Source organism: Ixodes scapularis, unplaced genomic scaffold (genome assembly GCF_016920785.2).
Source record: "Ixodes scapularis isolate PalLabHiFi unplaced genomic scaffold, ASM1692078v2 PGA_scaffold2__306_contigs__length_199485367, whole genome shotgun sequence".
Classification (NCBI taxonomy): domain Eukaryota; kingdom Metazoa; phylum Arthropoda; class Arachnida; order Ixodida; family Ixodidae; genus Ixodes; species Ixodes scapularis.
The window spans coordinates 116,110,277-116,124,846 of record NW_024609857.1 but is presented as its reverse complement, the minus strand read 5'-3'; the positions used below and the strand labels follow the sequence as shown (position 1 = coordinate 116,124,846).

Here is a 14,570-nt window from a genome sequence, read left to right as displayed (position 1 = left end):
CCCTCTTTTCTTGTTCAGACAATATACATATAAATCGATTCTGTGGCAATACAATTTCAGCTGTGTTTGAGACTTCTTTCCTTCTTCCCGCCACCAACGCAGTCTCAGTTAACTCTACAATTATGAACTTACACCGGCTCAAATGCGTCTTCATGTTTTGTTGGTATATAGTATCCGCTTCCATAGTTAGACGGTTACAGTGTGAGCCGAAGCTCGCGTGGAGCAGCGCGTGTAGTCGCACGTGCAGCCTCTTTCCGTGATGATTTAGAAGCAGAAATCTCGCGTTTACCTTCCTGCCTTTCCACGAAGAGGTCATGCGACTTGACTGCGGCCTCGCCAGGAGCTCTTGCGTAGTTGAACACGGTGGGCACGAAATCAGGGCGGTCCCTGAAGTTCGATGGCCGTCCTAGAGGTCAACACTACGTTATAACCGGGCAAAGCTCGCCAGAAGCTCACGAAGTGGTACCTGTGATAAAGTGCGCGCTGCAGATCCGGCAGTCCCCGCTCGGCTCCCATCGCAAGCCGTCCGGGGTGGCGTATAAGCAAACCATATCCCGTACAGCACCCGACCACGCCCCCTTGTCACGTGACATGACGTCACTTCCGCTAAGGCAATTTGTCATATCACGTGACCTGACGTCACTTCCGCTCCAAACCGAAACCAGTTATTTTATTGGTTAGCAAATTGTCACGTGACATGACGTCACTCGCGCCGCTGTGGCAAGGTAAACATGGCGCCCGCCGCCGCCTGAAGCGCGAAGCCTACACGGTCAATCATCGGTGCAGTCGCGGCTGAAGCCAGAAACGCTTGAGACAGGAAGCCTACGCGATCGACGCAGTCGCGGCTGAGACGCTGTGAACGCGGTGACGCGAGGGGCTCGACACTTGGTGACGCAACTACGCGACGCCCGCAGTATGCGACGTCTCGCATCGTGCTTCTGCACAGGAGTGCGTAAAAGGCGCAAGTACTTCTCTTAGCGTTCTCAACTCGTCGCTTGATAAGAGCGAAGCAAGGTTACTCCCAACGCCTACCGCTGGTTTCCGAAGTCGAGCCTTCGGTTTCCGACGTCGGGTCTCGATGTCGCCGCTATTCTTGCCGCGCAGGTTCGTCGCCGACGCGGCGGATGTGAACCATGTCATGCATGAACGCTTGTCTTTTTCGATACGAAAATATGCTCTCTTGTCACGAACGCTTACGCCGACCCACAAGCTGAATTTGAAGTATTGCCAGCATTTTTATTTCGTCTGTACGTTGTCATCGCATCACCGTTACTCGCGGCGACGCAGATCTTCGTGCTTGCCTTCTAGCGGTGCCGCGGCTCTCCCGACCCCAAATAAAAAAAGCTCCTCTACGCTCGAACCGCAAATTGGGGAAGTGGTACAGAAATTAGCTTAGTACCGTCAGAAACACTCGTATGACGATAGGCATGCCCAGTGGAACTATGAAGAGAAAAAACAAGAGTGCATACTTTGAACTCGAAAAGTTTTTATTTCACCACATTAAATATATTGTTGCAATGCAGTGCTGGTTTCAAAGAATGCTATTTCCTCAGTCCCTTGCAAAATGGCAAGTTCACACTGAAAAGCAAGTTTACGTGTACAAAAAGAAGTTCACAAATGGTAATAATAGTTTCTCTCGAGACCTAGGGTAAAGCAAACGGGCATGTCGCCTCAAACGCACATGAAAGCTGTAACTTTGGAAGCTACTACAGCTTATTCATGTAAAAGCAGCTTCACACACTTGCAACAGCTTATGACCAGTGGCTGACCAGTCAGTCACAAGAGACTTAAATCGGTATGAAGTCATTCCCTTCGTAAGCAGTTTGCAGGTGAGTGAAATAGCCTTAAAGTGTGACACCTTTCGCTGTAAACACCAATTGTAAACAATGAATAAACATCTTCTGTTCTTACTTAATTTGCACCATGTCGGAATTTTACATCACACTTGTGTGCCTGTGAAATTGTGTGTGCATGTGACAAAATGTGAAATTGAGCCCGAAACTGACACGGCTGCAAAATAATCAGTTTTAAGAACTCGTGTCGGATTCAAAATTGCACCCAAAAATCCTGGACACGGAGCAGACGTTTGATTGTATCTGTTCGGATGAGCAGCTGTGTTTTTCCTTTCATTAATCCAGACAGTTCGAATGGATGTAACCTCTGCTTTTGTACATAACATGTGGATATGAGCATAAACAACAGGGGAGGCACCCAGCATTAGCATCAGAAGAATGAAAACAGGTTAGAGAGCAGCTGGACTTAATTCTACTTGTTGGCTGATGAGTTCGTGGACGACATGAAGCGTGGAGTCTTCTGCCGCGCATGTCAACCCTCTGTGCACGCCCCTCTTTCAATCTCTTTTTTTTTTTTTTTTTTTTGTCTCCGCTTTTGAGGAGATTTGGGGCTAAGGACGTTGGCAACAGGTCACCGGTTCACACTCGACAAGTGCTTCCGGGGAGTCTGTGCCCAACTACATTGCCGTGCTGCGTCGTGTCGCTCAGCACTGCGAGTAGACATAATTTTCGTACAAGTTTTGTGACCGGTTAGTTTGTAGGGTGTGTGAGGAAGCCATTTAGCGACACCTTCTCGCCACACCAGATCTCGCTTTTGCTAGGGCTCAACAACTTGTGATTGCTGTGGAGTGTGCTACAAACGGAAAACCCCACATTTCCGGACTCCAGAGATGGCAGAGGTTCGCCACATGGACAAACACCACCTACACAAGGCATGAAACGGTTCATCAATGCCAAGCCACAGCACTGGCGCACGGAAGACATCTCCGAGTACAGCTAGAAAATGTTGCGCACGGTGCAAGTAGCTATAATTCTGAACACGCCATTTCTGTGGTGGAAAGGGACACATCATACATGCATGCCGTCAGTAGTTGGCCGAATCCCAGCACCAAGCTCCGGAAGTGGAATCCAGTCATCATCTGGATCATTGAACCAAGGCAGAAATCTTCGAAGTTCAAGTAAATGAAATCTTCATCTGCATAGATGGTGAGGCTTGGTCAACAATTGTTCTAAAGAGATAGTGTCGGCTTGGAACGGCAGCATAGACTTAAACCTAAACAGCTCTCCGGACGTATTCACAATGTAAGTTGGTGGTTCTGGGAAATATCAATTTTTCCATGCGGTTCAAGGGAAAGGAGCGTGAGCCATTGTTGCTGACCATGAAAAGACGTGGAGCAAGCCTGCTTGAAAGAAACCGGTTTGAAGTATTCGATAAGCTACATGATGCGTGAGCAACAGACCTTTCCAGAAACATGTGGTACCCCCAGCGTCTACTTTATGCACTGCGACGTCCAGATGTATGGCACGAGGAATTGTCCCAGAAGCGAAGACGGGGTTGATGTTTGTTTAACAGTTTGTGATTTCAGAACACGGAGGGGGCAGAGGGAGAGCAAAATAGAGGGTGTGATAACTTTTTTTTTACCACTCACTCAATTTTTAGCATTTTCTGAGCTCCTAATGATAAGAAAGACTGAATCGTGCTACTTCTACGATATACAAAGTGTTCGAGCCGGCACGAGCGTACATCCGAAGAGCCCCACAATTCCCCCGGTTGCAAGGTCTCTTGGGATTTTCCGGAAAGGTCTATTGCGCATTCAGAAAGGGAGAGAGGGGAGGGGTCCAAGAAGATGACAAATTAAAACACTCTTTGTCGAGGCTTGAGAAAGGATGGTTTTGCTCTTGTCTACCGCCTAACACAACACAAAGCACTACTATTTAAAGTGTCCTTCAATTAGCCGAGCCACTCCCACAGACTCAAGGACTGCCAAAAGAATTTCCAAGGGTCTTCGAGTAAGGACTTGGCGGACCCACATACATTCACACTAAATCTAAACTTCAAACCCAAGTACCACAAGCCTCGACTTGTTCCTTTGGCCCATGAGTCAAAGGAGTAGTACACCATCACGCAACTCGTGCAACAAGGAATTTTGCCTTGGTGCGGAAATCTGCATGGGCTACGCCAGTTGTACCTGTGGGGAAGTCAAACGGCGTGATATGGCTATGTGAATGTTATAAACGCATCATTAATCCAGTCTTGAAACAGAAGTCGTACCCACTGCCAACAGCACAGCAAATGTTGACTCAACTAGTAGCATAGTCCTTTATTACGCTTTTGGTCACAAAACTTCTCTGCAACGCTATAGAAGGGCTTGGTATGCGACTACGTGTGACACTGGGGTTGACAAGGAGCCTGAAAGATGCAAATCTAGCCAGCACCACTGGGAACTGGGCTATTGTAGTTCCGAACCCACTCTGAATGAGCCACCTTTAGATCACGGTGATGCATCAATGCACTGAGAGCATTTCTGACAAGTCTAAGTGTCTTTGGCTCTGTACGCTGAGTCAACTGATCAAACTTTAAAACCTTGATTGCAGGTGCTATTTGTAAACAGTGTGATAGCCGCGTCCCACTAGAGCGACAAACAGCAACAAACGACAGCGACACACGACAACGAACGACAGACTACACCGACAGACAGCCTGTTTGTCGGAGTCCGCCGTCCCACCTGGGCGGACACGACGCAGAACACGGGGGCAAGGAAACTTGTTTCCTAGTGGGACTGGAGTTGTCAACAAAACACTTCAAGATACACAGACAAACAAAGTCTGGTGACGCGGTTTTCGTGTTTTGCTCTTTGGGCATAAAACGCGCCGACAAACACGGTGAAAGGCGCGACGATTACTTTATTTCTTGATTAAATCTTCAGCTTCTCATCGTTTGCTGTTGGCGACTTTCCGTAAACAGTGCTGACAATCGACACCAAACTTTTTCCAAACTAGAAATACCTGAATCGTTCCTTTTGTGGGCCGTTCGAGGCATTCTAGGTGAGCGCCACGGAGTTTCACGCTGATTTTGAGGATGTTTATAACTTTATATTCGAATGATCGAGGGAAAGCGCTCCTTTGTGAACAATACGACATCCCGATTATCACAGAACGTGATGACAAGTCTCTTGTCTGCCGGAGTGGCTTGCCGCGGAACGTCGTGTCCTACTTCGTGGTAAGCGGTCTTACTTTGGTCGGTCCTCGCACATGGGTGTATCCATCCTGATGCAAGGGCGTAGACTTCGGCGTCTTGAAGCACCACCTTGCACACCAAGTTTTCACGAGCAAAACCAGCCAGAGCAAATTCGCTTTTGCAACACGACCGCCCTGCACCAGCCAGCAAGCCTCGCCCGTGACTACTACATGCAACCGAGGGACCGGAACTGCGGGGCCGGGAACGAGGAGTGGCAGTGGCCACCAAGGGCTTCTCGTTCCGGGAGGAAGGGTAGAAGGGTGGGAAGGGAGAAAACAAAAGGCATAAACGGGCGAGGAGGATAGGTTTGTCTCCGAGAGATGTTCCTCAGTGGGACTGCTTGCTGCACTTCAAGTCCAACAACAGACAAGAACTCGTCCGTCGTCAATCGTTTGTCGGCGATTGTCGGCGCCACAGAACTTTGTGGTGTCGTCGGACAAAAACCGGTGTTTGTCGCTCTAGTGGGACGAGGCTATGAATGTTATATTCGGCGGCAATACTTATAAGAACACCGTGCAGAGTCCAAGTAACGTCGCTCTCACGGTCCCCCTCGCTCGGATCAAGTATTGTCAGCGCCAGGAAGCCACGAACATAGATCAGACTCTCTCAACAAACGTCGCAGCATCCTGTTCATTGCACCGTCCTTTTAACAAAAATTCATCAATGAAACGCATTTGATCGCAGTATGCGTTCAATTAACGACGGGGAAGTTTCTGGACCTTCGAGGATGGACGACTCGGCTCATCACGGATGAATTATAAAGCTTTCTCCTGGTAAAAACTGAAGTTAGTAGTTGGAATGCCTCGAATCCTACTTCGAGGCTAAGAACATCACAAGCTCCGCAAAGTAGCAAGCCGTCTTCCTGGCGTTCTGCATGAATAAACCTATGACACCGTACAAGCCCTGCTTGCACCGAAAAAGCTTTCAGATCGAGGTTGAGTTTGAGATCATCAAGCGCCTCAATGAACACCACGACCCCAAGCCAGCGAAAGTGCAGAGTTGGTTCAAATTCCATCAACGGAACAAATCAAACTACGACGGGCTCCGTTCTCGAGTACGTGGCCGCACTTCCTCCGCGATTATCAACTTTTCAAGGATTAGCATCATCAAAGGTCGCGGCGAGCTGTCGACACAAAAGACGGTTTGCCACGGTGCTGACGGCGAGTGTAGCAGTGGAGGGGGACAGGTTTTGTTCACTTCCGCATATCACACATCAGTTCCGTTAGCCACCACGGCAACTGCAGATTGGCAAATATTTTCTTTTCTTTGCGACTATGCACCGGAATAGCGGTTTTTCGAGGCAAAGTGACACGTTTTTGGTCACTTGAGCTTGGGTAAAAAATATAAAAAATACAAACTGCCAATTCTTTCAACACTAAAATCGTTGCACCACCCTTTTGACGTGCATCACGCAGTAGTGATACATGACTGCGTGCCACTATGATGTTCATCCACATTGAAGCAAGGAGGGACGGCGATTGAACCTCGAATTCCTGGATTCTGCAGTCCAAGCTTCCTGCTTCATGTGCTCCGAGCTGTGGTGCACTAACATGCTCGGCCACCGATCCCCTCAGCAGTGCCATCGAAGGGTTATGCGCCTCGGTCCAGCCCCACGAGCTGACCGCTCGACCAATGTCAGCGACCTTAGTGTAGCTGCATCAGTGTTGGCAACCGTTCTTCGTTAAGCAGTCCTTGTTAAGGAGATGAACAGCTTCACTCTGGTTAGTCTAAAACGTTGAAACGTGCCACCTGTGAGAAGAGTGTGGGTTTCCACGGTAAGGTTTTCCTAGTGTGCCACTGCGAAAAGCCCTCTTTGTGTCGCGACTTTGCTCAGGTTGCCTTTCCGGTTGAACCTTTTTGGTGTATGTTACTTGTACCCTAAGATTTCTTAGCTGACGCGGGAGTCTGCTAGCCTCCCATGCATTATGCACTTATTATAAAGTCGCATTCACTTAAGACCTGACTGCTTCTTCCAACACATTTCAAATCAGAGACTTGGGTTGCCAAAGGCATGGTAGCGCTTTTTTGGACGAGGACAAAAGAAAGAAAGACGAGACAGACACGAGCGCTGACTGCAACTATTTAATCAACATGGAAATGAGGCATATATACATGCTTCGATCCTATCAATCAACCAACCCCAGGCCTAGCCGCCACTTGCATGAACTGCACCTCCTTATCGAAAAGGTCGATAGATGCAACGCTGACACACCCCAGCCCTGCCCTTTTTATTTTGTCTGCTTCGATAATCTCCCTAACAGTTCTATTTTTATGTTTAGCGAGTATGGAGCATGAGTCAAACAAAGGTTTGCACCCGCAGTCATGGCAATGCATTGAAAGGTGGCCATCCCGATAGTTTTTGATGTTTAGACTATGTTCTCGGAGCCTATCGTTCAGGCATCTCCCAGTCTGACCTACATATTTCTTACCGCATGTTAAGGAAGTCTGATATACCACACCCTCAACACAAACGACAAACGGATTTGTCGTTTGTCGTTTGTGTTGAGGGTGTGGTATATCAGATTCCCTTAACATGCGGTAAGAAATATGTAGGTCAGACTGGGAGATGCCTGAACGATAGGCTCCGAGAACATAGTCTAAACATCAAAAACTATCGGGATGGCCACCTTTCAATGCATTGCCATGACTGCGGGTGCAAACCTTTGTTTGACTCATGCTCCATACTCGCTAAACATAAAAATAGAACTGTTAGGGAGATTATCGAAGCAGACAAAATAAAAAGGGCAGGGCATGGGTGTGTCAGCGTTGCATCTATCGACCTTTTCGTTTGTCGTTTGTGTTGAGGGTGTGGTATATCAGATTCCCTTAACATGCGGTAAGAAATATGTAGGTCAGACTGGGAGATGCCTGAACGATAGGCTCCGAGAAGATAGTCTAAACATCAAAAACTATCGGGATGGCCACCTTTCAATGCATTGCCATGACTGCGAGTGCAAACCTTTGTTTGACTCATGCTCCGTACTCGCTAAACATAAAAATAGAACTGTTAGGGAGATTATCGAAGCAGACGAAATAAAAAGGGCAGGGCTGGGGTGTGTCAGCGTTGCATCTATCAACCTTTTCGATAAGGAGGTGCAGTTCATGCAAGTGGCGGCTAGGCCTGGGGTTGGTTGATCGATAGGATCGAAGCATGTATATATGCCTCATTTCCATGTTGATTAAATAGTTGCAGTCAGCGCTCGTGTCTGTCTTGTCTTTCTTTCTTTTGTCCTCATCCAAAAAAGCGCTACCATGCCTTTGGCAACCCAAGACCAATACCAACTAGCGCAACATACAGCTTTGACAAATCAGAGACATGTGAAAGAGGGTTGTCCACTTACGCATACTAAGGTTAAATAAGTTTTATTAATGAGTTTCGCTTGAAAGGACGGTGAAGCGAACTGGAATCTGCGACGTTCGTTGAGAAAGTCTGATCTATTTCCAAAGGTCATCCATCCACCAGGAGCGTGACAATAATCCACGACGGGTCCCCTTCACCGACGCTGCTCATTGCAGAGGTCTCCATGCGTCTCGCCTTTACCGTCAACCGACGGGTACGACTTGACGAGCATTCCTTTGACTTTTCGTTGAACTCTTTGCTTGAAACACGCTCTTCCAAGTGTCCCTTGTGGAAAAATTTGCATGCATCTTTAGCGAGCTTGCATTTATCAGGTGAACGCATACCTGCGCAAAGGATACAGGATTTCTTTGATGATCTCACCCCCTTACTTGTGGTTGCAGTGGAACTGGGCACATTACCTTGTTTCCGCATCTGGAATTGCTGGCTGGCGGCCGACTCTGTTTTCAATGCGAGAGTGTTGGCGCAGTCTAAAGTGATGTTCCGTTCCACTAGCAAACGTTGAAGGTGGGAATCCTTGATGCCACAAATTAATCGGTCCCTCATCATCACTTCGAGCGGTAGCACAGCGGAGAATTCTCTCGCTGGGGCTTGCGGGACCTGTCGAGTCTTTTGTGGTGAACTGGCATTTGACACAAGCATGGCTGTGGTGGCCGTTGCCAGAGAGGGTGTGGTCATTGTGGCCGTCACTGTACCGAAGTTGCAGTCGGCAGTGATTTTTTGCAGTGCGACCACATCCTCGGAGACGGAGCCCATCGTAGTTTGATTCGTACCGTTGATGGAATTTGAACCGACTGAGCACTTTCGCTGGCTTGGGGTCGTGGTGCTCATTGAGGCGCTTGATGATCTCAAGCTCGACCTCCGAAGCTTTTTGTGCGCGGGCAGGGCTCGTACGGTGTCGTAGGATTATTCATGCAGAACGCCAGGAAGACGGCTTGCATCTTTGCGGAGCTTGTGATGTTCTTAGCCTTGAAGTAGGATTCGAGGCATTCCAACTACAAACTTCAGTTTTCACCAGGAGAAAGCTTTATAATTCATCCGTGATGAGCGGAGCCGTCCATCCTCAGGGGTCCAGAAACTTCCTCGTCGTTAATTGAACGCAAACTGGGGTTAAATGCGTTTCATTGATGAATTTTGGTTAAAAGGACGGTACTATCAGAGCATTGATGCATCACTGTGATCTAAAGGTGGCTCATTCAGAGTGGGTTCGGAACTACAATAGCACGTCCTGGATGCCCAGTTCCCAGCGGTGCTGGCCAGATTGACAGCTTTCAGGCTCCTTGTCAATTCCAGTGCCACACGTAGTCGCACACCAAGCCCTCCTATAGCGTTACGGAGAAGTTTTGTGACCAGAAGCGTAATAAAGGACTATGCTACAAGTTAACATTTGCTGTGCTGTTGGCAGTGGGTACGACTTCTGTTTCAAGACTGGATTAATGATGCGTTTATGACATGCACATAGCCATATCACGCCGTGTGACTTCCCCACGGGTACAACCGGAGTAGTCCATGTAGATTTCCGCACCGGGGGCAAAATTCCTTGTTGCACGAGTTGCATGATGGTGTACTACACCTTTGGCTCATGGGCCAAAGGAACAAGTCGACGCTTGTGGTACTTGGGTTTAAGTTTAGATTTAGTGTGAAAGTATGTGGGTCCGCCAAGTCCTTACTCGAAGACCCTTGGAAATTCTTTTGGCAGTCCTTGAGTCTGTGGGAGTGGCTCGGCTAATTGAAGGACACCTTAAATAGTAGTGCTTTGTGTTGTGTTAGGCGGTAGACAAGAGCAAGACCGTCCTTTCTCAAGCCTCGACAAAGAGTGTTTCAATTTGTCATCTTCTTGGACCCTCCCCCTCTCTCTCTCTCTCTCCCCTTCTGAATGCGCAATAGACCTTTCCGCAAAAGACCTTGCAAAGGGGGGAATTGTGGGGCTCTTCGGATGTATGCTCGTGCCGGCTCGAATGCTTTGTATATCGTAGTAGTAGCACGATTCTCTCTTTCTTATCATTAGGAGCTCAGAACATGCTAAAAATTGAGTGAGTGGTAAAAAAAGTGGTCATCACACCCTCTGTTTTGCTCTCCCTCTGCCACGTCTTCGCTTCTTGGACAATTCCTCGTACCATACATCTGGACGTCGCAGTGCATAAAGTAGACGCTGGGGGCATCACATATTTCCAGAAAGGTCTGTTGCCCACGCATCACGTAGCTTATCGAATACTTCAAACCGGTTTCCTTCAAGCAGGCTTGCTCCACGTCTTTTCACGGTCAGCAATGGTGGCTCACGCTCCTTTCCCTTGAACCGCGTGGAAAAATTGACACTTCCCAGAACCACCAACTTACATTGTGGATACGTTCGGAGAGCAGTTTAGGTTTAAGTCTCTGCTGCCGTTCCAAGCCGACACCATCTCTTTAGAACAATTGTTGACCAAGCCTCACCATCTATGCAGATAAAAATTTCATTTACTTGAACTTCGACGATTTCTACCTTGGTTCAAAGATCCCAGATGATGATTGGATTCCACTACCGGAGCGTGGTGCTTGGATTTGGCCAACTACTGACGGCACGCATGTATGATGAGTCCCTTTCCACCACAGAAATGGCGTGTTTAAAATTATAGCTACTTGCATTGTGCGCAACATTTTCTAGCTGTACTCAAAGATGTCTTCCCTGCGCCAGGGCTGTGGCTTGGCATTGATGAACCGTTTCATGCCTTGTGTAGGTGGTGTTTGTCCATGCCGTCTCTGGAGCCCGGAAATGTGGGGTTTTCCGTTTGTCGCACACTCCGCAGCAATCGCAAGTTGTTGAGCTCAACAACTTGCGATTGCTGCGGAGTGTGCGACAAACGGAAAACCCCACATTTCCCTAGCGAAAGCGAGATCTGGTGTGGCGAGAAGGTGTCGCTAAATCGCTTCCTCACACACCCAACAAACTAACCGGTCACAAAACTTGTACGAAAACTATGTCTACTCGCAGTGCTGAGCGACACGACGCAGCACAGCAATGTAGTTGGGCACAGACTCGCCAGAAGCACTTGTCGAGTGTGAACCGGTGACCTGTTGCCAACGTCCTTAGCCCCAAGTCTCCTCAAAAGCGGAGTCAAAAAAAAGACGTTGAAAGAGGGGCATACACAGAGGGTTGACATGCGCGGCAGAAGACTCCACGCTTCATGTCGTCCACGAACTCATCAGCCAACAAGTAGAATTAAGTCCAGCTGCTCTCTAACCTGTTTTCATTCTTCTGATGCTAATGCTGGGTGCCTCCCCTGTTGTTTATGCTCATATCCACATGTTATGTACAAAAGCAGAGGTTACATCCATTCGAACTGTCTGGATTAATGAAAGGAAAAACACAGCTGCTCATCCGAACAGATACAATCAAACGTCTGCTCCGTGTCCAGGATTTTTGGGTGCAATTTTGAATCCGACACGAGTTCTTAAAACTGATTATTTTGCAGCCGTGTCAGTTTCGGGCTCAATTTCACATTTTGTCACATGCACACACAATTTCACAGGCACACAAGTGTGATGTAAAATTCCGACATGGTACAACTTAAGTAAGAACAGAAGAGGTTTATTCATTGTTTACAATTGGTTTGGTGTTTACAGCGAAAGGTGTCACACTTTAAGGCTGTTTCACTCACCTGCAAACTGCTTACGAAGGGAATGACTTCAAACCGATTTTAGCCTCTTGTGACTGACTGGTCAGCCACAGGTCATAAGCTGTTGCAAGTGTGTGAAGCTGCTTTTACATGAAAAAGCTGTAGTAGCTTTCAAAGTTACAGCTTTCATGTGCCTTATACGTTTGAGGCGACATGCCCGTTTGCTTTACCTTAGGTCTCGAGAGAAACTATTATTACCATTTGTGAACTTCTTTTTGTACGCGTAAACTGTTGCTTTTCAGTGTGAACTTGCCATTTTGCAAGGGACTGAGGAAATAGCATTCTTTGAAACCAGCACTGCATTGCAACAATATATTTAATGTGGTGAAATAAAAACTTTTCGAGTTCAAAGTATGCACTCTTGTTTTTTCTCTTCATAGTTCCACTGGGCATGCCTATCGTCATACGAGTGTTTCTGACGGTACTAAGCTAATTTCTTTACCACTTCCCCATTTTGCGGTTCGAGCGTAGAGCAGCTTTTTTTATTTGGGGTCGGGAGAGCCGCGGCACCGCTAGAAGGCAAGCACGAAGATCTGCGTCGCCGCGAGTAACGGTGATGCGATGACAACGTACAGGCGAAATAAAAATGCTGACAATACTTCAAATTCAGCTTGTGGGTCGGCGTAAGCGTTCGTGACGACAGAGCATATTTTCGTATCGAAAAAGGCAAGCGTTCATGCATGACATGGTTCACATCCGCCGCGTCGGCGACGAACCTGCGCGGCAAGAATAGCGGCGACATCGAGACCCGACGTTGGAAACCGAAGGCTCGACTTCGGAAACCAGCGGTAGGCGTTGGTAGTAAACCTTGCTTCGCTCTTATCAAGCGACGAGTTGAGAACGCTAAGAGAAGTACTTGCGCCTTTTACGCACTCCTGTGCAGAAGCACGATGCGAGACGTCGCATACTGCGGGCGTCGCGTAGTTGCGTCGCCAAGTGTTGAGTCCCTCGCGTCACCGCGTTCACAGCGTCTCAGCCGCGACTGCGTCGATCACGTAGGCTTCCCGTTTCAAGCGTTTCTGGCTTCAGCCGCGACTGCACCGATGATCGACCGCGTACGATTCGTGCTTCAGGCGGCGGCGGGCGCCATGTTTACCTTGCCACAGCGGCGCGTGTGACGTCATGTCACGTGACAATTCGCTAACCAATAAAACAACTGGTTTCGGTTTGGAACGGAAGTGACGTCAGGTCACGTGACATAACAAATTGCCTTGGCGGAAGTGACGTCATGTCACGTGACAAGGGGGCGTGGCCAGGTGCTGTACGGGATATGGTTTGCTTATACGCGTCCGGGTGCACTCTCCTCACTGCAGCTACCCAAGCGTCTCTCTTCTCGGCATACATGAGTTTCGACGGAAATCTAAAGAACTTCGTAGTATCTCTGCCGTAAAAATGATTGGTCCAACCACAGGCAACGCAACGAGCTGACATTATCACCTCTCACAAAACATGGATCAGGATATCGCGAACTCGAGGAACACTTGGCTTGGCACTGTGGCTTGGGCCGCCCAACAAGGTTGGCTTGCCCGCTTTGCCCGCTTGGCCCCCCTTTTTTTCTTTTTTTATCCAGCTGCTGATAGGATTGAATAAGATTGTGGTGGTTAAAAACATTGTATCAAGCGATTAAAAAAAAATTAATCTCGCAAGAACAAAGACATAAATATATTTTTTTTTATTCGGGCTACTTCCTGCCGCCATGACAGGAAGCCGATAATACTTCCGGTTCGGGTTTTGTTTGAATGAGCTAGGTCAAGAAGGTAGCGGCAAATGCCCCTCAAAGGGAATCATATATCCCTCCGTCATCGTTTCCGTGACGTCGCGGCCAACGGGCGAGGAGGGTCGTGCCTTTGTGTACATTACAGTGTTGTGTACATATTTGCTTCATCTTTCGACCTTCGACTTAGCGTTGTGGAAGCCGCAAGAGGGAGATAAGAGTTTTCCCGCTCCGATTGAAACAAATACGACTTTCGGGGGTTAGGTTCCCTCTCCGATGGATACAAAGGCTGCCTTTCAGGGGCTCGGTTCCTCCTCCGATGCACAGAAAGGCTGCTTTCAGGGGCTCGGTTCCCCCTCCGATGAATACAAAGGTCGCTTTCTTAAAAAAGTGGAATCGGAGAGCAGCTGGCGAAGCGTTTCCAGTGAACTCTTCTTCCGACTGCGGATGGATTTGAAACGGGCGCATCACGCTTGTGGGAGGAGCTTCTCCTACCTTCTTGACTTAGTATTGCGTGTAGAAGCAAACGAAAACCGTTTGCGTTAGAGTTGCGTGCCCCACGCTGTGCGTGCGCGTCATCGCCATGCGCCAATTCAAGACCGCAATTTTGGGCTCCGCGCACGAGCGGTGTGGAACACGCAAAGCTAACGCAAACACACAGCGCTTGCGTTCACTCGTATACACAATACTAAAACTCACTACTGCTTCACCGGCTTCCAACGCCAACGAAACGTGCTGCAGTGAGCAGACGTGCAAGCAGGTAGGCGTTCCTTCGAACTGGAAAGGCTGAAATTGGCAAACGACGGAGCGT

At 48.3% G+C, this 14,570-nt stretch overlaps 1 pseudogene; it reads right to left on the bottom strand.

Annotated features, from left to right (window-relative positions):
* The window catches only part of LOC115321910, a 36,328-nt pseudogene extending 22,817 nt beyond the window's left edge, over positions 1 to 13,511 (bottom strand).
* Positions 13,512 to 14,570: the final 1,059 nt, after the last annotated feature.